The sequence below is a fragment of the Gymnoscopelus braueri genome (assembly GCF_963280865.1).
Source record: "Gymnoscopelus braueri genome assembly, chromosome: 23".
Classification (NCBI taxonomy): Eukaryota; Metazoa; Chordata; class Actinopteri; order Myctophiformes; family Myctophidae; genus Gymnoscopelus; species Gymnoscopelus braueri.
In genome coordinates this window covers 31,248,173-31,271,017 of record NC_137625.1, presented here as the reverse complement: position 1 = coordinate 31,271,017, position 22,845 = coordinate 31,248,173, and the positions used below count along the sequence as shown (strand labels likewise).

Genomic DNA, 22,845 nt, shown 5'->3' with positions numbered 1-22,845 from the left:
AGCTCTTGCTAAGTTTGACCCTCCCCTTAGACTCACAGCACTAACATGCCGCCCTCTCACAAATCAAAATTCTGCGTGAGCCTCGGTCGTTTACTATTGTAAACTGTTCTACTTGATTTAGCTTCATTTTATATCATCGATCTACTTTGTTTTCTTCGGAAGACTTTCATTTCGTCGTCTTTTGTCTGAGGTGAGTAATATTACTTTATATATACACTTTCGTTTCGTTTTTTTTTGTTTATAACTCTGATGGCCTTGGATCACACGACGGTCATGGATGAACTTCAACCTGGTGTTTGCACTTTCTCCCTTTTTGGACCCTACATCTACTTCAACGTTCAGATTTCAAACAAAGTTTTTACCCCATGGCCATGGATGTTATAATTATGTATGGGCCCTCAGAAGTAGCCGTATCTTCCGTATTGTTCAATAAAAAAACATTTTAATCCGATCGCTGGCCATTTTCTCATAGTTGGCATACTCTATCAGAGTGCAGTACACCTACCAACCGATGGGGCCGCGTAGTTGAAAGCATGCGGACATGCTGAGAAAATGGCCACCGATCGGATAAAAATGCTTTTTATTGAACAATACTGAAGATACGGTTACTTCTGAGGGCCCGAACAGAATTGGCACATCCGTGGCCATGAGTTAAGAACTTAATATTTGAAATGTGAACGTTTATGTACATGTACAACCTGTGCAATGTGCATGTACAACCGTAACCTGTGCAATCGCCAGGTTACGTTTGTTTCAGGCCCCAGGACTCTGGGTGACTTTGTTTTCATACAATCATGTCACAATTTTGACCTGTCCATAACAATTCATTATATCACGCAGAATGCTTTTAATCAACATTGCATTTGTATATATTTTGTCTGTTAACATTGAGCTTGTAGATCTGCTAAAACTAACTTTAAGCAGCGACCGTCGCTCTGAAACTGGGTTAAAAACAACAAGGATTCGTAAGCTAGGCTAACTGATGCTAACGGCTATAAACGTGTGCTTACTACTTCCGCATGGCAGTGACATCACCCACAGCTCCTTGGAGCTTTGTTTGTGTCTGTCTCGACACAGACAGTTGGCAGGATAGATAGACAAATTGTATGTGTACTTCTATCCACTATTGTATCCACTACATTTCAGAGGCAAATATTGAACTTTTGATCCACTACAATTATTTGAAAACTTTAGTTACTCTGTAGATTTTGATTATTATTTAAAAAACATTGGCTACATTAACAACTTAAGCCCTACTTAAACTTTTGGCTAAACTTTGGCGAAAATGGCAGATCTACAAGCTCACAATGCTATGCGTTGTGAGCTTGTAGATCTGCTATTTAACAATTAGCTCTAAAATTGGCAGCCATCTGTAGCCATGTGATAACAAGGCATTATAATAGCAGATCTACAAGCTCACTGTAAACGTGTAGGCTTATTTTAAATAGCCAATCTACAAGCTCACTTGTCAGCTTGTATACCACTTGTGAGCTTGTAGATCTGCTATTGTTTATTGATATGCATGTACTTTCATAACTTTGTGTCTAACATATTGTATCCCCTTTTTTTTTTTACAGCTCTGGCTGTTTGGACCCAGGTGACAGGCACACCATCCCAGACCTACTGCAAGGTGTGTAACATGCTGATCCTATTTTAGATAATATATAATAATAGATAATATATAAGAAATACTAGGTTATGGGGGTCTGTGGTCTAATGCATAGGCTAAAACATTGAAGCTCTTTGACATTACAATAGTTTGAGAACCACTGTTCCATGTGACAAGTATGTGTTGCTTCAAGTTTCTATGGAGTTGTCAGCTGACTGAAAGGTGATAATAGGGGTGATTAGAGGTGTGGTTAGGGGTTGAATAAATTACCCATTTTCTGAGCTTGTAGATCTGCTATTGTCCCTATATTGACATGCTCACTCCCTTGTGTCTGTCTATCTGTGTACATTTGCCGTGTGAGTACTGTACAGTGTTGCATTGCTGATTTGGTATGTTGGCAAATGGCATAGATAGACAAATATTGTACTTGTAATCCACTACAATTATTTGAAAACTTTAGTTACTTTGTAGATTTGGATTATTGTTTAAAAAACATAGGCTACATTAACCACTTCAGCCCTATTTAAACTTTGGCAGAAAATGGCAGATCTACAAGCTCACAATGCAACATGTTGTGAGCTTGTAGATCTGCTATTTTCCAATTATCTCCTGAATTGGCAGACATCTGTAGCCATGTGATAACAAGGCATTATACATATTTGAAAATAGCATATCTACAAGCTCACTGTGAGTTTAATGTTTGGAAAATAGCAGATCTACAAGCTCACAATGCAACATGTTGTGAGCTTGTAGATCTGCTATTTAACAATTATCTCTAAAATTTGTAGCCATGTGATAACAAGGCAGTATAGATATTTGAAAATAGCAGATCTACAAGCTCACTGTAAACTTGTAGCCTTATTTTAAATAGCCGATGTACAAGCTCACTTGTCAACTTGTAGATCTGTTATTTTTACTCTTATTGTGTGCCACTCTTGTATGATGAAGTCAGTTTGCATAGAAAAATACTGTACTTGTACTAATATCCACTACAGCTCAGAGGCAAATATTGTACTTTTAATCAACTACAATTGTTAGAAAACTTTAGTTACTTTGTAGATTTTGGTTATTGTTTAAAAAACATAGGCTACATTAACCACTTCAGCCCCATTTACACTTTGACTATTTGAAAATGGCAGATCTACAAGCTCACAATGCTAGACATTGTGAGCTTGTAGATCTGCTATTTAACAATTATCTCTAAAATTGGCAGACTCTGTAGCCATGTGATAACAAGGCATTATACATATTTGAAAATAGGAGATCTACAAGCTCACTGTAAACGTGTAGCCTTTTTTAAATAGCTTATCTACAAGCTCACTTGTAGATCACTTGTGAGCTTGTAGATCTGCTATTGTCTATTGATATGCATGTACTTTCATAAGTCTGTGTCTAAAATATTGTATTTTTTTTTTAGAGCTCTGGCTGTGGACCCAGGTGACAGACAGACCATCCCAGACCTACTGCAAGGTGTGTAACATCCTGATCCTATTTTAGATGTAACTATATAATGTTGGCTTATTGACATTGACTTGGGGTCAAATAGTAGGTTATGGGGGTCTGTGGTCTAGTGCATAGGCTAAAAATGGAAGCTCTTTGACATTACAATAGTTTGAGAACCACTGGTATCCAGGTGACAAGTGTGTGTTGCTTCTAGTTTCTATAGAGTTGTCAGCTGACTGAAAGGTGATTAGAGGTGTTGTTAGGGGTTGAATAAATTGTGTGTGTGTGTGGTCAAACATGGTCACACCACTTAACCTTTATTTAAAATAGCAGATCTACAAACTGATTTTTTGAGCTTGTAGATCTGCTATTGTCCCTATATTGACATGCTCATGCCTTGTGCTCAGACTGTGTCTGTCTAATCTATCTGTGTACATTTGCGGTGTGAGTTTGTAATGTTTGGAAAATAGCAGATCTACAAGCTCACTGTAAGCTTGTTGCTTCATTTTAAATGGCCGATCTACATAGCTCATTGTAGATCACTTATGAGCTTGTAGATCTGCTATTGTCTATTGATATGCATGTACAGGTGACAAGTATGTGTTGCTTCAAGTTTCTATAGAGTTGTCAGCTGACTGAAAGGTGATAATAGGGGGGTGATTAGAGGTGTGGTTAGGGGTTGAATAAATGACCCATTGTCGATGCCCTTTAACAGGCCCTGTGTCTCATCTGTGTCTGTCTTATCCATATGTGGCCAATTTTTCAGCACACTGACTTGTCTGGTTCAATTTTCAAGATCTATCTTGTGTGTGTGTGTGTGTGTGTGTGTGTGTGTGTGTGTGTGTGTTCACACATGGTCACACCACTTAACCTTTATTTAAAATAGCAGATTTACAAGCTGATTTTCTGAGCTTGTAGATCTGCTATTGTCCCTATATTGACATGCTCATGCCTTGTGCTCAGACTATGTCTGTCTAATCTATCTGTGTACATTTGCGGTGTGAGTACTGTACAGTGTTGCATTGCTGATTTGGTATGTTGGCAGTGATAGACAAATATTGTACTTGTAATCCACTACAATTTTTTATCAATCATGAGTTACTTTGTAGATTGTTGTTTAAAAAACATAGGCTACACTAACCACTTCAGCCCTATTTAAACTTTGGCTATTTGAAAATGGCAGATCTACAAGTTTTTAACTGTAGAGAGTGTATAAATGTAACCCTTGGATACAATATAAATGTCCATTTGGTTACATGTGAACACACTCAGAGTTACTAGGTTATGGGGGTCAGTGGTCTAATGCATATCATTTTAGGGGTCCTTCACATGGAAAAGTGGAGCACCAAGGCACGTTGGAAGCTTGTAGATCTGCTATTTTTACTCTTATTGTGTGACACTCTTGAATGTTGAAGTAGGGCAGTGGTTCTCAAGCTTGTTAATTTCAAGGACTTTATAATGTTGATGTACAGGCCGTAAATGGATAAAGTGCAAACACCAGGTTGAAGTCATGTTTCAGCAGCCCTATTTAAACTTAGCCTATTCGATCTAATGTTGGCTTATTGACATTGACATGGCATGAAATACTAGGTTATGGGGGTCTGTGGCTAAAAAATGGAAGCTCTTTGACATTACCATAGTTTGAGAACCACTGGTATCCAGGTGACAAGTATGTGTTGCTTCAAGTTTCTATAGTTGTCAGCTGACTGAAAGGTGATAATAGGGGGGTGATAAGAGGTGTGGCTAGGGGTTGAATAAATTACCCATAGTTGATGTCCATTAACAGGCCCTGATTGTGTCTCATTAATGTCTGTCTTATCCATATGTGGCCAATGTTTCAGCACAATATGACTTGTCTGTTTCAAATTTCAAGATCTATATTGGCACTGTTTCTTTGCTATTGTCCAGTTTATAGAAAGCTATATGCTGATAGCCATCATTGCTTTGTGTTTGTTTAGTAACAGGGAACACCCCGTCTCTGCAGGTCCTTTTTAAACAGAAAATAAAGGGTTGGTTGGCAATTTCATCCAATCATAATCAATAACTTGATTGTATAGGCTGTGTCCTGTATGAGTTCTCCCTCCTGATTGGATGAAATTGGTCTCTCAAAATCACAATTTTCGTTTTAAAGGCAGTTACTCTGTCATCCAGAAGGAGTATACTAGCAGTAGCACCCCTACTTAAGTAAGACTGTTTGCATTCTGGTACAGTGGTGTAGTTAATTGGTATGGTTGCTGTGTTTTCACGTCGTGGATGCAATATATCATTTAGTATATTCATTTCCATTTGAAAGTATGCTTTAATAAGTACCTGACAAACAAACATGCCCACTTGTGTGTGCCTAAGTGTCTTTGGGTCAATCCAGGGCCAGTGTTTAAGGAGGCATTGCCAATATCGATAGCTTGATTTACATTTATATTGTGATAAGTGATAGGCCTGCCTGAATTTTGTATTAACCCTTTAAGACCGGGATTGCTCTCGTTTTAGATTGATTTGGCCATTCAAAAATAGCAGATATACAAGCTCATAGTGCAGCACCAAGTGAGCTTGTAGATCTATTTTTGAAAAATCTTGAAAGTTTGCAAACATTTTTAACTCTGATCGTGCTTCTGGGGGTCCCTGGAACAACATATTTTGACAAAGTTCTATGGCAAAATACATATCATTTTGGGGGTCCTTTGCAAACATTTTTAACTCCCATATGTGCTTCTGGGGGTCCCTGGTACAACATATTTTGACATAAAGTTCTGCGGCCAAATGCATATCATTTTGGAGGTCCTTGACATGTAAAAGTGGAGCACCAACACACGTTGGCAGCTTGTAGATCTGCTATTTTTACTCTTATTGTATGCCAATCTTGTATGATGAAGTAGGGCAGTGGTTCTCAAACTTGTTAATTTCAAGGACTTTTATGTAGATGTACAATGGATAAAGTGCAAACACACAGTTGAAGTCATGTTTCATAGCTAGCTCTGTAAGCTACATCATTGTTTTTCATAACATCGTGTCACAATCCACCTATTTGTAACAATTCATTATATAACACAAAATGCAACCTTGCATTTGTTATATATATTCTGTGAAAAATTGTGATTAATAAACACAAACCACTAGCCACTAACAGGAGAAAGTAGGGCTGAGATGAGGTGGGTGTGTGGGTGACATATGGTCACACCACTTATTTAAAATAGCAGATCTACAAGCTGATTTTCTGAGCTTGTACATCTGCTATTATCCCTATATTGACATGCTCACGCCCTTGTGCTCAGACTGTGTCTGTCTATCTGTGTACATTTGCGGTGTGAGTACTGTACAGTGTTGCATTGCTGATTTGGTATGTTGGCAGTTGGCATAGATGGACAAATATTGTACTTGTAATCCACTACAATTATTTTAAAACTTTGCTACTTCTAGATTTTGATTATTGTTTAAAAAACATAGGCTTCATTAACCACTTCAGCCATATTTAAACTTTGGCTATTTGAAAATTGCAGATCTACAAGCTCACAATGCGATTACATCTGCTATTTTCCAATTATCTCACAAATTGGCAGACATCTGTAGCCATGTCATAACAAGGCATTATACATATTTGAAAATAGCAGATCTACAAGCTCACTGTAAACTTTTAGCCTTATTTTAGATAGCCGATCTACAAGCTCACTTGTCAGATTGTAGATCACTTGTGAGCTTGTAGATCTACCAATGTCACTATATGCATTTACTTTTATCAATTTGTCTAAAATACAGTGTTTTTGATTGGAATTTTCAGCTGTGGCGTGGCTGTACACCGGACCTGATATCTTGGCCAACACAGCTGTGCACTGAGGGGACCATCCCAGACTGCACTACTGCAAGGTTTGTTTAACATAACATGACACATGTGCAACTGCAAATCAAAGCCTTTTAGATAACTATCTAATGTTGGCATATGGATATTGTCTTGGGGTCAATCCATTCTGTTTTTAAGGAATCATTGCCAATATATTTACTCTATGTAGCTTAAAGGAGTAGTTCATCCCCAAAATAACTTTTTTTCTATGGATTACTCACCCCATGACTGGGGAGTGAATGGAGCCTTGAATTCATGGATATTTTTTTGTTGTAGTCGCATTCCTTCCTTTATTATTTGATTATAATAAATTTGTCCCCATTGATTCCGGTAGGAGACACAAATGCATTTGTGTCTCCTACCGGAATCAATGGGGACAAATTTATTATAATCAAATTATTGGCTTAGGAATGTGACAAAAACTAAAAAATATCTATGAATTCAAGGCTCCATGGGGTGAGTAATCAATAGAAAAAAAGTTATTTTGGGGGTGAACTACCCCTTTAACTCTTTGACTGCCATATCAATAGTGTGCCAGTGCTGCCAGCAAAAACGGTGATTTTACTGTACCTTTTGAAAAATCATGGAATAATCTCTGACTGCCGTCCTCACAGAGATCGGCGCATTACATGCATGGGGTTATCAAGATTCCCAGAGGGGTCCCCAAATTATTTTGTTGGTCCCCATATTATTAGCTTACTTGAACACATTTTCTTTATTTTTTAAATGTCAACTCCTATTATTTTAGCTTATTTTGCACACTTTAGTGTCTCCGCCAGGCCGGAAGGCATGGCTGAGACTGTTTTGCACCCTGTCCGTCCGTGTGTGTGTGTCATTCTGTCTGTGGACGGTCAATCTCTGGTACCGTTGGCTTGAACGGTACCACAGTTTCACTGTGTGTGCACAGTGAAACTGTACACATACTCTCTCTGGATGCCTGAGCAGAATTCTGTCCCAAATTAGTCACATGGGCCTCTAATTGTCCCACCAGGAGGCCGATTTTTGCAAAACACACTTTTGACCGTGCTCCTACACGTGTTGTCCAAACATGACGCTAATCCGTACACAGTCACTATTGTCATTAAACAAACTGGTATTTCAGATTTGTCATATTCCATCCTGATTGGCTAAGATTGCCGTCCAAAGTTTGCAGGAGTGCTCCGTTTTGAACTAAATGCCTCAAATCATGAACACGGCGTGCAATTTCTGTGACATTTTGCAAGCACATACCCAGGCAGAGGAAGAAATGCCACTTGAAAAATGTCACGTCAACCTCATGGTGGCGCTAAAGCAGGTCGATTCATGTTTTACCTATAACTGCACCGATCTGTGTAAAAATTTGTATGCACACTCCCTAGTGGCCAAGAAAAAGCCTTTGCCCTGCATTTTTCACATCTGCCTTTTATAGCGCCATCAGGTGGCTGACTTGTGTAAAACGTATTTTTGATATTACTCATTCAGATTTGATCCAAATTGCACGCAAATAGTCATGTGATCAAGACGGACCTGTTGGACCTTTCATATTCCATCTTGATTAGCTAAGATTGACATCTAAAGTGTGCAGGAGCGGCCTATTTTTAACAGAATACCGCAAATCATTATAGCACCGTCTGATTGCGGTGAAACTTTGCACGCACATTCGCACTACTTTGAGATACAAGCGCCACCCTCTTAACATTGCCCTATTATAGCTCCATCAGGAGGCCGATTTTTGCAAAACAATTGTTTTTAAATTAGCCCCACAAATGTTGTCCAAACATCACGCAAATCGGTACACATTATCTTCATAGTCAAGTGATCAAAAATAAATCTGTCCAGTTTTTCATATTCATCCTGATTGACGAATTCCAAACATTGCTGGCCCACAATAACCTGCTCCCTGGTGGGATCTGTGCTCCTGAGGAGCACTTTCTCTAGTTACATTCTGTTTCCACACATTTTAAAAAGGTCATGACTATATAGGATCCAATTTAGTCTAAGCTGTCAGCCATTCTTAATCTAAAAATTCAAATGGAATAAAACAAAATGGTTACACCATTACTCTACAGATAAATGGTAACATTAGTGTTTGCAACAGTAAACTTATGAATTAATGCATTATTTTCCCACACTGCTATACCTAATATAAACTATGCAGATGATATGCGTACTTCAATTCTATGGTGTTCTCATCATATACATAATCTTTGGTATACATATTCTTATGTAATACTTTCTCTCTTTAGTTATACTTTTCCAAATGCTTTGGTCAATATTGTGTAAAATCCTGAATAGTTAAAGTTCAACAAGGGAATGTCAGCTTTGTCTGTTATAGCCATAATGGCATGAATGGTAGATGGATATAAATAACCTTACATAAATAACCACCATACATACACATGCAGCTGTTAGATTGCTATCACACCAATAATGCACATTATGGAAAGATGAAAGAACTCAACGCAGTCAGAGAAATGACTTCATATATACCGATACTTGATCATAGACAAAGATTTTCATCAAAAATGTGCCCTTTAAACAGCCATAACTCCAGTTCCGAATATGCTTAACGCTCCAAACTTGGTATGTGCAATAGCAGTGTATAACACTTCAAATGGCCATGCTTCAGTGACCCATGTTCATAGCAGTGCAACATAGGACTAGGTTTGAAGGCTGTGCAGCGGCCTGAAAATCTACTGTCATAAAATGTAATTATATTGTAAAACTATAGCGCTAGTCTGAAAATGTTCTCTTTTTTTCTCTAGTGTTCATCAGATCGGAACAGCTCCTCTGGTGACTTTTTAACGGTAAGTAAGTTGATTCTAGAGGCCTAGAGTGATTTGTGACTAATGCTACACTAGTATTGAAGGTTGTTTTTTGGTAGAGAGTGTACATTTTAATAAAAGTTCAGATCTAAAACTTGGTGACATCATGCCTTATCGTGGGAAGAAATCTATCGCTAAAAAGAAATTCTGGGATGCTAAATTGGCCCATACAGATTCACCAAACCGTTGCACAGAGGTCGATGAAGGGGCACAAAACACATTTAGTCCATGGCCAGCCATGGAGCCTGTGGTAGAAACAGCTCAGCAACATGCACAGTCTGATGTTGATGAACAAGACAACATTGTCGAGGCCATGGACCTTTCCAACAATGACCAAGCATGCACCGTGCCACCCTCTGTCAAATCTGTGCAGGCATCCAAAAGCCAAAATCATCATAAGTTTTCCCAAATGTCAAAGAATCGGCAGTGTACATGCATGGGTCTGACATTTTTGGCACACCAACATGAAGGTCTTGACTTGAAGATGGATGATCTTGACAAGATACTGGACAAGGGAGACAGTCTGTATAAAAGAACAATAGAAACACTAAAAAGACAAAAGCTGTTTAAGTCATGCCAGCTGACAATGGAGGAAGTACCTCTCAAGGTGGAAACGGAACACAATACGTACTCCGTGAAAAAATCTAGCGTGGACATGGGATATATGAGAGCTGAGGGAGAGCCCTACCGACGGCATTGGTGGCTGAAGCTTCAGGAAAGACTTAAGTGTCTGTCTGAGAATGTCAAATATGCACTCCTAACAGTATCACCACACACCATTGCTGTTTTTAGAGACAGGTCTGGAAGATATGGACTGTTTGACTCTCATCAGAGAAGTGCTGATGGCCTACCTTTGCCTGGAGGAAAAGCTGTAATGATGACCTTCACTCAGTTGGATGATCTGTTCGCTAAGATTGACCAGCTAATTGACTTCTCACACTCATCAAACAAGATTGACAAAATGCAGTTTGACTTCATGCCAGTGACATTTGAACAGACAAATGCTAGGTCACCCCATCTGTCAACAACACAAGTTCATGCTGACAACCTGCATCAAAAACTGCCTGTCGATCTAACTAGCCAGGATGAAACAAACACTGTACCCCCAGTCACGAAGCATTCTCTGCACACAGACAATGCACCATCATCACAAGTGATGTCACCCACTACAAGTGAAAACATCAACAAAATGAGTAAAGCACGGAAAAAGAAAATAACGGAGAGACAAAGAAAGGATAAACTACAATCTGATACCAAGGAAAAACCTAGGACTATGAACAAATACATTGCCATGAGATGTATAACAAATGAAAAATTCAAGAAACAGCAAAACAAATTCAAGAAGGCATATTTCAACAGGAGATTCAGTGAAGATGAGGAGTTTAGAGAGAAGAACAAGGCATATAGGAAAAGGAGATTACATGAAGAGGAGTTTAGAGAGAACAAGAAGGCTTATGAGAACAAGAGGTACAAAGAAGATGAGGTGTTTAGAGGGAAGCGGAAGGCTTATGGGACCAAGAGGTTCAAAGGAGTTGAGTTCAGCGAAAAGGTTAGGGAACACATGAAGTCCTACATGGCCCGCAGATGCAAAACGGTCCCATTCTTCAAGATGCGCGTTGACATCCGACGTTCAATAAGAATAAGAAATAGATACAAGGACTTATGTGATATCCTGCGCAAACGGGGCATTGCTGTAAAAGCGAGTAAAGATTTAGATACTGTGAGGATAGATGTAGCTCCCGCACCCCAACAGAATGGGCTACTACAAGGCGCTATAGCGAGTTTCCATAAAGTCATAAAACATGGACCAACTTTTGTGTGCACAACGTGCCATCGGACTCTTTTCGCTGGTCAAGTGAATGTTTGTCATCGGTCAAATTACACGATCAAACCCGCCGTGGTTGCTGCCTGCTTAACAGGCAAATACCTTCATTCGTGTGATGATCAATGTGGAGGGCCGGAAGATTGCACTGTACCCGAAGAAAGGCGAAAAGAGTGGATTTGTCAATGCTGTCACAAAAGTGTAGTAGCAGGAAGAATGCCACGCTTGGCTGTCGCAAACAACCTGGAACTTGCACCCATTCCTCCAGAGCTCCGCCAACTCAATGTGCTGGAAAGACAATTATCGGCAATAGACATACCATTTGCCAAGATTCTCACACTTCCTAAAGGCAAACAGAGTGCTATATATGGTGCTGTGGTGTGCGTGCCAGCAGACGTGGAAACCACAGTAAACACCCTACCCAGAAGGCTCGACTCATCCCGTTTGTACAGGGTGAAACTGAAGAGACGTCTGCGGTACAAAGGCCATCATTTGTTTCACACTGTCAATATGACCAATGTCTTACTGGGCTTGAGGAAACTCATCGAGACACACCCCGACTACAAAAACATCACAATCCGAGATGATGAGAGCATCAACGATGAAAATGTGGAGGGCCAGCTTGAAGACCTACCCACTGTTGAACTTGAAGACCTACCCACTGTTGAACAGACAGGCACAGACGAAGTCATGGACAGTTGTGACGACGCCGAAATGATGGAAGTAGCCGATGCGACTGAATCTCTCGACCCGTCACAGAGAGTGGATCAACATCCACCCACTGCCCAAGATGAGCAAGATGCGCTGAGACCTGGACATGGCCTGGACAGTTGCTTGGAACCGGATGACATTGGACAAGAGACAATGACATACGGAGATGGCATATTCTGCATCGCCCCAGCTGAAGGAAACAGGCCTGTCAGCTATAGCACAGCCCCTAACCTCGAAGCAAGGGCCTTCCCTACATTGTTTCCAACTGGAGAAAACACGTTGGATCGTAAGAGAAAGCTCAAACTGACACCAAGCAGGTACTTCAACGCAAGGCTTTTCAATGTTGATGATCGTTTTGCGAGAGACCAAAGCTATCTCTTTTTTGCCCAGTTTGTTACAGAGACCCACTTGGCAAAAAACACCATCTCAATTCAATTGAGGAAGGGCAAACCCTTTACCAAGGATGGTCGCAGGATCTCCAACAAGATGTTGCAGGACAAGCATGAAGTTGAGAGACTGGTCAGAAACCGGGATGCAACAAGGTTCATGCAACCCCTGAGGGGGACGCCAGCCTACTGGCAGAAGACCATGTATGATTTATTTGCCATGGTCCGTCAGTTAGGCCCACCTACCTTCTTTTTGACCTTAAGTGCTGCAGAATTCAGATGGCCAGAGGTCATAACGGCAATAAAAGCACAGCAAGGCCAAATTGTGGATTTTGACAAGCTGGACTGGAATGAGAAGTGCGACATCCTCAGAAGCAACGCAGTGACTACCATGCGAATGTTTGACAAGCGAGTTCGTTCTGCGTATACAAAACTGCTGTTGTCTGATGCTCGCCCTATCGGTCACGTCATAGATTATTTCCATAGAATAGAGTATCAAAACCGGGGTTCGCCGCATGTTCACGCCTTAATGTGGGTAGCCGACGCCCCCAAACTTGGAGAAGACTCGGACGAGAAGATATGCGAATTTGCGGACCGCTACATTTCGTGCCAGCTGCCTGATCCAAACGAAAATCCTGTGCTTCACCGAATTGTCCAAGAAGTTCAGATGCACAGCAAAAACCACACAAAGTCCTGTAAGAAAGGTAACAAGACATGCAGGTTTGGATTCCCCAAGGCACCAGTGGACACAACCTGGTTAACTAACCCAACGCCAGTTGATCCAATGGAGGAAGTCATGGATGAAGAAGAAAGGGGCGCAACAGGAGGAAATGAAGGAGCAAACGAAAGTGCAAAGAAGAGTACAGAAGGCATAGGCAAACAACAGAGGGCAAGAGCACAAGCTGCTTTGGCCAAACTCAAACCTCTGTATGATCTACTTCTGGACTTGCCATCAGAACTGACCGACCTCTCAGAGTTGCTGGCAAAGTGCAATTTGACTCACGAAGAGTACGACAGCTATCTTGAAGACTTGAGGAATGTCCAGGTCCTCTTGATGAAGCGTGGAGTCAAGGACTGCTATGTGAACAACTACAACCCAGTTTTGCTGGAGGCCTGGAATGCCAACATGGATATCCAGTTTGTCCTGGACCACTTTGTTTGCATCTCATACATGCTGTCCTACATATCCAAGGCCGAACATGAGATGGGTGAGCTTCTGAAACAAGTAGTCGAAGGCATAGACCCCACAAAAGTGACCGAAAGGGGTGCAATGAACGAACTTGTTCACGCATATGTGAAAAACAGACAGGTTAGCTCTCAGGAGGCAGTGGCCCGAACTTGCAGCTTGCAATTGAAGAAATGCTCCCGCGAAGTTGTCTTCCTCCCGACGGATGACAATGCAATGAAAATGAGCCTCCCGCTCAGCTTGCTGCAGAAAAGACCAGCCGATTCGAACCAAGTGTGGATGTCAGGGCTTCTTGACAAATACAACGCCAGACCCAAAACACTGGTGTTTGACAACATGTGTCTAGCAGAATTTGCATCCGAGTACAGGATTGTGTACGGTAGCGAAGCAAAAAAGCCAGATTGCCTGAAGCTGTCTGACAACATGGGAACCATTAAGAAGCGCTCGACGGATGGCCGACCCGCAGTTATCAGATACGCGAAATTCTCGGAACAGAAGGACCCCGAGAAATACTTCGGCAACTTGCTGAAGGCTTACCTTCCGCATCGCTATCAGAGCACACTGAAAACCGCAATCTTCCCCACCTACAAGGAGTTCTACGACTCTGCGTCTGTGAAAATACCTGGACAAAAATGGACATGCCGCGCAAATGCCATTGTTGATGAGAACAAAATGAGGTATGAAAAACACAGCAAATCGATGGAAGAAGCATCAGAGGAATTCATGAAGCATGGACCTGCGGAAGATGCGTGGGCCAACATTGCCCCAGAAAATGAGCTTGAGAGGATGGAATGTCTTGCCGAACAAGATCAAGATCCACAGGCAGACGACGAACGAGACGACGTCCCAGAGTTCAGTTGTCAAGAGGTGGGTACAATTGTTGGTCACAGGGTATCGGCTCCGCAAATGAGCCTCGATTATCTGCGTTCAATGTGTCGAAACCTCAACCGGACTCAAGCCTCCATCTTTCACTCTGTACGTGAATGGTGCTTCAAGAGCGTACTCGACCAGAAACCCGAACCCTTCTTCTTCTTTGTCACTGGGGGTGCTGGGACTGGCAAATCACACCTGATCAAGTGCATCTACGGTGAGGCAACAAGGATTCTCCGTCGACTCCCCAGACTGTTTGAAGAGACGGATGCATCCATGCCCACAGTGCTGCTGTCTGCGTTTACAGGAACTGCGGCATACAACATCGCGGGAAACACACTGCATTCCCTGTTGAAGTTGCCAAGAAAACTGAAACCACCCTACATAGGACTGGGAAACAAATTGGATGACGTGAGGGCAAAGCTGGGAAATGCGGAGATCATCGTCATAGATGAGGTGTCGATGATTTCAAAGGCTATGTTTATCTACATCCACTGGAGACTGCAGGAGATTAAAGGCAGTAAGAGGCCATTCGGCGGCATGTCGGTACTTGTAGTAGGCGACTTTTACCAGCTCCCTCCAACGTCAAGTGGGAAACCGCTCTGTGTGCTCGAGGAAGGCCAACCGGACCTTCTGCTCGAACACTTTCAGATGATCACGTTGACCGAGATCATGCGACAGAAAGATGATCTGCCCTACGCAGAGCTTCTGAATAGGTTGAGAGTCAAAGCGAAGAAGGATCCGCTGAGTGACACAGACAAAGCACTCCTTGCTCAGAGAGTGACTGTGCGTGACCGTTGTCCTAAGGATGTTGTGCACATCTTCGCAACCAACAAAGAGGTGTCCGAACACAACGCCAAATCTTTGTCTGCGCTCCACAGCCACATCGTCAACATACCCGCGGAAGACTACAAGCAAGTCCATAACCACAAGACTCGCCTTGCCAGTCCCTGTACAGGAGAGCAGAACGATCTTCTTGACAACTTGCAGGTTGCAGAAGGCGCCCCAATCGTGATCATCAGGAACATAGATGTGGAGGATGGCCTTGTGAACGGGACATTTGGCAAGATGGCTAGTGTAGAGATGCACGTAAACGAGGACGGGAGTAGAGTAGCCAAGCTTTGGCTTGTAGTAGACAAGCCTGAAGCAGGACAGAAATACCGGAAAACTACACCTGGCAGTACACAAGTGTACGTCGAGAGATATGAGGAACACCTGAGCAATAACACGCTTCGTAGGCAATTTCCCATCAAGTTGGCATATGCTTGCACAGCTCACAAAGTCCAAGGCATGACTACACAATCTGCTGTGGTTTCCTTGAAACGGATCTTCCAACCAGGCATGGCCTACGTTGCCCTCAGTAGGACAACGTCATTGCAAGGATTGCACATCATTGACTTCGATGCGAAGAAAATCTATGCTGATCCTGCAATCACAGCTGCCCTGGAATCCATGAAGACCGCCTCACTGGACAGTGTTATGCCACTGTTGAAGTATCGAGAGACGACAGGCCAGGCGCAAACACTCGCGATTGTCCATCACAACACGCAAAGTTTACCGGCACACATTCAGGACATCAAAAAACATCACGAACTGACCCATGCAGATGTCCTGTGCTTGACCGAGACGCATCTCACCGGCTCCTTTGTGGCTGACAGTCTCCAATTGGATGGATACACCATGTTCAGCCGCAACAAGCACATCTCGTACACCAGCCGTCCTGAACGTGCAGAACAGAATGGCGGTGGCGTCGCTGTGTATGTGAAGGACCATTTCCAGGCATGTGAAAAGCGTTACCTACACAATGTGACAAACCTCGAGTTTGTGGTCGTCAAGATAGAGTCCCCTGTCAAGCTTCTGATCGCTGCAGTGTACAGACCACCACGTTACGATGACCCGTTCATGGAAAATCTGAAGGCGCTTCTGGACTCCTTAGAAGTGATGGACCACCATCCCATCGTAGTCTGTGGTGATTTCAACGAAAATCTACTGGCCAGTGTAGGTACTCCGATAGCGATGCTGCTCGAGTCCAGAGGATACACACAACTGATCAAGGAGAAGACTACTGACAAAAACACGCTGTTGGATCACATTTACATCTCAAGACCAGAGCAATGTCTACAGTCTGGAGTACTACGTACGTACTACAGCTACCATGATCCTGTGTATTGCGTATTATCCTCCGATCAGGACTAGTGCACAGCCTGCAAGACAAGCTTGCAAACACTGGAACCATGTAGACCTTAGTTTCAAGGACATCGTGCTCTTTCCCACCAAACGCATTCTGACCTGCTCTTATATATCACATCTGCCGCACTCAATAACAAAAGGATTGCGAACAATGGAACCTCTTGATCACCAACCCTGTCATTGGATATATCACTGGAACATGTGAATGAGCTGCCCAAATAGTGGTCACCAGAGATGATCGTTTGACGGTATGAACTATTCATAGCCAACGCTACATCATTCTCTGGTGCCACTCCAGCGCAAAGTCTCATCTGCCACACTAAATAACAAACGGATTGCGAACAATGGAACCTCTTGATCACCAACCCTGTCATTGGATATATCACTGGAACATGTGAATCAGCTGCCCAAGTAGTGACCGGGCCTCATCGTAGCCGCACCTATACTTTGGAATCTCCCATTACGCAGCAGCCAAATCTCACCTTTTTTCTCTTGTCGCTAGTATTATTCATATTGTAGCATTGTTTTGTCTTTTTTCATAATTACTGATTGTGAAGCATTTGTTTGAAAAGAACACTAACACTTGTTTCCCTGTTTTTCAGAAGCCGTCCAGCACTGATATTGTTTTTGCCTTTAACCTTTTTCTACATTTCAGGAATGTTCTTTGTGAATAATTGTCATATTTCTAATTGTCATTTATGTTGTGGCTCGTGAACCGGTAGTACCCAATTTCTATAAACACAATATTGGCCATCCCTGAATTTAATAACAAACTCACACATAAAATAATCAATTCTAAAAAATGCATAACAAACTATTTTGGATTGTATACTGCCTTTTCATGACCCACTACCTTATATTTACATGTGCATGTTGTAAATGTTTTAACTCACCATTTGTTTTTAGGGCTGTAAGACTGTAACACTTATTAGGACTAAATTATTTTTTAATAAATGTTGTCAAAAAATTGAATTTTATTCAAACAGCCAATATACAAGCATTAAAATAGGACTTAATTTCTTAATTAAACTAATAAATGTAATCCCAAAATAATTATGGAAAATGTTACACATTGATTCATTGATAAATACAAAATTAGATATCTACAAAATACACTTTGAGATAATTCACTTAATCAATATAGTTGCAGCCCTAAAAGTTTTACTTATTTTTCAGAATGTTACATTTCTTAGTTTGTTTAATATATTTACCAGGAGCTTGCTTGATCGCCTTTTTTAACAAAGGGGTCGGTGCAAGAATTTTTTCCCCGTGCACTCCTAAATTGGCTGAAATAGGAGGCGGGTTTTTTGCTTCACCCTGGAAAATATTGAAATTACTTAAAGGTTAGAATATAATTTTGGACAATAACAGTAATAATAGTAATAATAATAACCATTATAGCATCAATAATATATCTGTCAATAATAATAAACTGTTTACAGGCATTGTAATAGTTATCATAAAATATAATTTGTTTAATTGTCACTAATAACTCATATTAACCTATATATAGAATCATAAAATATGACCATAATTACATATATAATCATAATAACTATAGTAAAAATAATTGATAGGACATTATACCAAATATATTAATGGTGTTGCTTACAGTAAAGGTACCAATAATACAATTGTGTTAATAAATACTTTAAACTATATCTGCTCTGCTTTGTCTCTACTTATTTTTCTTTTTGCCATGTGTTTGAAAAGTGAATCTATATGTTTGGTAATGTATTTAGTCACATGTATTTAACATTTACTATCAATACAGATGTGTTTTTTTTTAAATTGCTATTCACAATCAGGGTTCTTTACCACTTAAGCTGAACAAAAAGTGGAAACTTTGGAATAAATACAACAACTCATTAATGTGTAAGCACATACATGAACAGAATATACTAAAGTTGTTTGTTTAACTGCCGAAGATTCTTGCCTTATAGAATCTGGTGCTTGAATGAATTTTACACACTTAGTCATTTATGGTTCGATGCTTGCAAGATTCAAAGCTTGTAATTGAAAGCGTTGTGTGAGACTATCAAATCTGCCTGCTGGATGGAATGGACGTCAATCCCAGTACTATGTGGAAGATGGTGAGGCAATCAACATGGACATTAGGGTTTATCCTAAAATCCTGCCAGGGGATGACAAATCTCTCACAATGTAGCCTGAACATGGTATTGACACCATTCAGTAATAATGATGAGCCTGAAATGCTGAAGTGTATCTATAATACAATGAATATACAAAATGGTATGGCTTCAACCCAGCTCCTAACCAGGTTGACATTAATCAACAATGATTCCAGTATTAGAAGGTGTGACATTCCCAAGAACATTACAAGGTACTTATAATATCTATCATCAGGCTGGAAGAAAAAAATGTGCTCAATCTTGTACTCACTTGACATGACAAAAGTGTGGGGAAAACAATCTTCTGTATACATATTGTCTTGTTTGCAAATAGTATATATTCCAGATACTCTACATACACAGGTACTTTTCTCCTCAGAATATCTCAGGTCAGAACAATAAGGTTACAAGATGGCATGTTTGCTTTAATAATGTATTTTGAGGTCTACTAAACCAGCAGTTCCACTGGAGACTGTATAATTGCATATGTATTAACAAACTGGATTATAATTAAAACCAAAACGTTCTATTTAACACCATTAAAATTATTGGCCCACATCAGCGCTGCCAACACTCCTGGATCCTGCAAGAATCTCCTGGTTTTGACCACGTCTCCAGACACTCTCCTGGATCATAATTTCTTCTGTTTTTCTCCAGGATTTGTTATCAATGTCTCAAAATTCACCAGAACACAAGAAATTACATCTATGTTCAAAAGTCTTCGGGGGTGTGGTCAGTGCATGCCATCCAGTGTTGCTATGCTCATATGGGATGTGATTGCACTGTATTTTAATGATGTGACGCGCACGTCGCTTAACACCTACACTATAGGTCACACAATGGACCATTGATATGCATCTAGGCTAATTCCTATGTTAATGTGCCTGGCGTGAGTCAGGAGCCTTTGTAAGCTTTGTTGAAGTGTGAATTTAAAGTAGTTTTAAATCTATGCATGTGCGTGCTCCTGGTCAAATAGGTTCTTGCACGCCGTGCAAGGCCGTCCAGTGACATTGCACCCCTGATGCCATCATACAGAGATATTGACTTTTAAGTTAATATCACATACCACATAGCGCATCAATATTGTTATATATCTACCAATAGTACTGTACTAAACCAACTACTAATAGTACTATTACCATACCAGATATTAATGTACTTTTTAATTGCATATCCAATTTGCATACCTACGACTGCCCGGCTTTGTCTGTTATCGCTCAATAAGATCGAACTTTTATAGTACACGTGTTTAATCTATCTGTCTGTCTGTCAATGGATGGATGGAACTGAAATATGAGTAGATACAGATTACACAATGGACAACTATGATCAGATGTGTTTTAGGAAGCATTGGCGCAGCGTTCAGCAGTTGGTATTAAATAGAGTTGAATTCAAACCTTTACTTAAAAGGATAGTTCACCCCCAAAATCACTTTTTTTCTATCGATGAGTCACCCCATGGATGGAGATCTGTTTGTTTTTGATGCATTCCCAAGTCAATAATTTGATGACTGGCAGGTAGGAGACACAAAGAGTCTCCTTTGAGTCTCCTACCGGATAAATTAGCATCTTTCCACTGGTCATCAAATTATTGGCTTAGGAATGCGACAAAAACAAAAAAATATCCACGAATTCAAGTCTCCATGGGGTGACTGACTAATAGATAGAAAATAAGTTATTTTTGGGGTTATTACCCTTTAATACCACAGTGACCTCTGCTGTCGAAGTGAATATTTTTCATATAATATCTGCCAAGACAACTAATAATCACAACTACTGCTAGTACTATACACTAATTAGTAATAAAATTAACAACATACTATAATTGATATTACATTATACCACACATTGGTTAAATGTATCAAGAAAAAATGCATTGTTTTAAGTATAACGTTTGTAAACTATGACTGCTGTACTTTGTCTATTCTTCTATTTAACATGTCTATGAAATCTGTGAACAGTATGTGTTTGTGAGCTATATCTGTTTGTTTGATAAATCTATTTGGGTTAACATTTGTATTGAATACTAATGGGTACTTTGACTGTGTAATTACCATGTACAATAATAGTTTTTCAGACACTTACACGAAAGTAAAAGTAGAAAGGGGTACTATCAAATGATTAATGCTAAAAACCTACATGAGTATACTATGGCTGATTCAACAGAAGGCTTCCTTGAACAATCGCTTGATTCATTTATTCAATAATATACACACATCTCAATAATCATCAATTTCGAAGAAATATATAGATTGCATAATTCATATTAACACTAGGAAAACGGGTGAAATCATGGGGAGATAACAATATATACATAGATAAAAAAAATCATTATCCTATCGCCTGAAGTTGAAACTGGCTAAGCAAGTAACAGGTAACAATCTAAATACACATTATAGATAGATTGGCACAGATATCAACACGTTTTAACAAAGGCAGTTGAATGATTCGATCATTTGCTTAATACCACAGAGACCTCTACTGGTGAAGAGAAATACTGCACTGACTACAAATTGAGCGATTGAGACACCCAGAAGAACATTTACTTCCTCATTTGGGTGCCCAAATGAAAGACTTGAGCACTGAGCAGGCGCACTGACGTTACAGACGACAGAAGCATGCGCAGTAGCGTTTTAAATGCAGAAATGACGCATTCTTAGATTTGACCACCAGGCAAGAGCCGCACATAGAGGACCGCTTCCCTGGTCTATCGTGGCACAGGGGGCTTGATCTATCCCCTAGGTTTGTGAAGACATTTCAATGTAGGCGGAGGTGGTAGCGATCGACGCAAGGAGGGGGGAGGGGCTTTCGCAAACGATAATGGAGATGGTGCTGGGTACGGTGCGGTAAATGATTTACTTGAGTAAAAGTACAAAAGTATTGATATCAAATGTACTTAAAGTACCAAAAGTAAAAGTACTAAATTGTTTGAAAATAGCAGATCTACAAGCTTCTACAAGCTTGTAGATCTGCTATTTTCAAATAGCCTATATAGGTATAAAAAAGTAGTAGTAATGTAATGATTTAAATCTGCAACGTCACTAGTAACTAAAATATCTAAATAATTGTAGTGGAGTAAAAGTACAATATTTGACTCTGAGATATAGTGGAGTAGAAGTAAAAGTATAGACAATTGGAAACACACCGCAAAAATTGTACTTAAGTAAATTGTACTTAGTTACTTTACACCACTGCTTGTTATAGAATGGATTTCAGCAATAACTTAACTTATACTAACATTATAATACCAGAATCAATCTTAAATGAATTTGTCACATCACATTACAAGTAATGTATTGGTTAAATGTATCAATAAAAAATGTATTGTTTGAAGTATAAAGTTTGTAAACTATGACTGCGGTGCTTTGTTTTTTCTTGTTCTATTTACCATGTCTATATAATCGATGATCTAGCAAAGTACCGTATCCATTAGTCCTTATAGCTCAATAAAAAAAATGCTTCATGGTTTTTATAGTGTATTCCTGCAATAACTTATGACTGTTTTTATACTAACGTTAAAATACACGAATCAATCTTTATTGTCACATCACATTACAAGTAATGTATTGGTTAAATGTAACAATAAAAATGTTTTAAGTGTAAAGTTGGTAAACTATGACTGCGGTGCTTTGTCTATTCATCTTCTATTCAACATGTCTATAAAATCTATGAACTGCTTGTGTTTTTGAGCTCTATCTGTATGTTTGATAAATCTATTTGTGTTAACATTTTTATTGAATACTAATGGCTACTTTGACTGTGTAATTACAATGTTTTCAATGTAAAATGAAAGTTATATTAATATTATATAAGTTATCCACACACTTAGACGAAACTAAAAGTAGAAATGGGTATCAAATA

The 22,845-nt window shown here is 40.0% G+C and overlaps 1 long non-coding RNA gene across 1 annotated transcript; it reads left to right on the top strand.

Annotated features, from left to right (window-relative positions):
- Window positions 1-83: 83 nt before the first annotated feature.
- LOC308079984 lies at window positions 84-18,489 on the top strand. Its single transcript, XR_013932657.1, has 5 exons — window positions 84-190; window positions 3,029-3,079; window positions 6,825-6,910; window positions 9,629-9,670; window positions 17,456-18,489. It is a non-coding gene; the product is annotated as an uncharacterized lncRNA (long non-coding RNA).
- Window positions 18,490-22,845: the final 4,356 nt, after the last annotated feature.